Below are 2422 nucleotides of genomic sequence, written 5' to 3'. Positions count from 1 at the left end.
ACAGCAGGTCTACCCGGCGGCAGGCCGACAGCAGGTCTACCCGGCCGCCGGCCGGCCGACAGCAGGTCAACCCAGCAGCCGGCCGACAGCAGGTCTACCCGGCGGCAGGCGGACAACAGGTCTACCCAGCGGCAGCCGCCCGGCGGCCGACAGCAGGTCAACCCAGCGGCAGGCCGACAGCAGGTCTACCCAGCTGCCCGCCGACCGACAGCAGGTCTACCCGGCAGCCGCCCGGCCAACGGCCGACAGCAGGTCTACCCAGCTGCCGGGCGGACGACAGCAGGTCTACCCAGCCCCCGGCCGACAGCAGGTCTACCCGGCGGCCAACCGACAGCAGGTCTACCCGCCGGCCGGCCGACAGCAGGTCTACCCGGCCGACGGCCGACAGCAGGTCTACCCAGCCGGCCGGCCGACAGCAGGTCTACCCGGCAGCCGCCCGGCGGCCGACAGCAGGTCTACCCGGCGGCCGGCCGACAGCAGGTCTACCCAGCGGCAGCCGCCCGCCGGCCGACAGCAGGTCTACCCGGCAGCCGCCCGCCGGCCGACAGCAGGTCTACCCAGCTGCCGGGGGGGACGACAGCAGGTCTACCCAGCCCCCGGCCGACAGCAGGTCTACCCGGCGGCCAACCGACAGCAGGTCTACCCGCCGGCCGGCCGACAGCAGGTCTACCCGGCCGACGGCCGACAGCAGGTCTACCCAGCCGGCCGGCCGACAGCAGGTCTACCCGGCAGCCGCCCGGCGGCCGACAGCAGGTCTACCCGGCCGACGGCCGACAGCAGGTCTACCCGGCGGCCGGCCGACAGCAGGTCTACCCGGCAGCCGCCCGGCGGCCGACAGCAGGTCTACCCGGCCGACGGCCGACAGCAGGTCTACCCAGACGCCCGACAGCAGGTCTACCCGGCGGCAGGCCGACAGCAGGTCTACCCGGCCGCCGGCCGGCCGACAGCAGGTCTACCCAGCAGCCGGCCGACAGCAGGTCTACCCGGCAGCCGCCCGGCGGCCGACAGCAGGTCTACCCGGCCGACGGCCGACAGCAGGTCTACCCGGCGGCCGGCCGACAGCAGGTCTACCCGGCAGCCGCCCGGCGGCCGACAGCAGGTCTACCCGGCCGACGGCCGACAGCAGGTCTACCCAGACGCCCGACAGCAGGTCTACCCGGCGGCAGGCCGACAGCAGGTCTACCCGGCCGCCGGCCGGCCGACAGCAGGTCAACCCAGCAGCCGGCCGACAGCAGGTCTACCCGGCGGCAGGCGGACAACAGGTCTACCCAGCGGCAGCCGCCCGGCGGCCGACAGCAGGTCAACCCAGCGGCAGGCCGACAGCAGGTCTACCCAGCTGCCCGCCGACCGACAGCAGGTCTACCCGGCAGCCGCCCGGCCAACGGCCGACAGCAGGTCTACCCAGCTGCCGGGCGGACGACAGCAGGTCTACCCAGCCCCCGGCCGACAGCAGGTCTACCCAGCTGCCGGGGGGGACGACAGCAGGTCTACCCAGCCCCCGGCCGACAGCAGGTCTACCCGGCGGCCAACCGACAGCAGGTCTACCCGCCGGCCGGCCGACAGCAGGTCTACCCGGCCGACGGCCGACAGCAGGTCTACCCAGCCGGCCGGCCGACAGCAGGTCTACCCGGCAGCCGCCCGGCGGCCGACAGCAGGTCTACCCGGCGGCCGGCCGACAGCAGGTCTACCCAGCGGCAGCCGCCCGCCGGCCGACAGCAGGTCTACCCGGCAGCCGCCCGCCGGCCGACAGCAGGTCTACCCAGCTGCCGGGGGGGACGACAGCAGGTCTACCCAGCCCCCGGCCGACAGCAGGTCTACCCGGCGGCCAACCGACAGCAGGTCTACCCGCCGGCCGGCCGACAGCAGGTCTACCCGGCCGACGGCCGACAGCAGGTCTACCCAGCCGGCCGGCCGACAGCAGGTCTACCCGGCAGCCGCCCGGCGGCCGACAGCAGGTCTACCCGGCGGCCGGCCGACAGCAGGTCTACCCAGCGGCAGCCGCCCGCCGGCCGACAGCAGGTCTACCCGGCAGCCGCCCGCCGGCCGACAGCAGGTCTACCCAGCTGCCGGGGGGGACGACAGCAGGTCTACCCAGCCCCCGGCCGACAGCAGGTCTACCCGGCGGCCAACCGACAGCAGGTCTACCCGCCGGCCGGCCGACAGCAGGTCTACCCGGCCGACGGCCGACAGCAGGTCTACCCAGCCGGCCGGCCGACAGCAGGTCTACCCCGCAGCCGCCCGGCGGCCGACAGCAGGTCTACCCAGCCGCCGAAGGCCGCCGGCCGACAAAGGCCCCTCGCGTGCAACAGGTCTACCCAGTGGCCACCAGCCGCCGAGGGCGGCTCGCGTGCCCCTGGGTGCCACCCCAGGGGCCGCCAGCCGCCAACGGCCGCCGGCCGCCGAAGGCCGCTCGCGTGCCGCT

The sequence above is a fragment of the Poecile atricapillus genome, unplaced genomic scaffold (genome assembly GCF_030490865.1).
Source record: "Poecile atricapillus isolate bPoeAtr1 unplaced genomic scaffold, bPoeAtr1.hap1 scaffold_268, whole genome shotgun sequence".
Taxonomy (NCBI): domain Eukaryota; kingdom Metazoa; phylum Chordata; class Aves; order Passeriformes; family Paridae; genus Poecile; species Poecile atricapillus.
Note: the sequence above shows the minus strand (reverse complement) of the source record.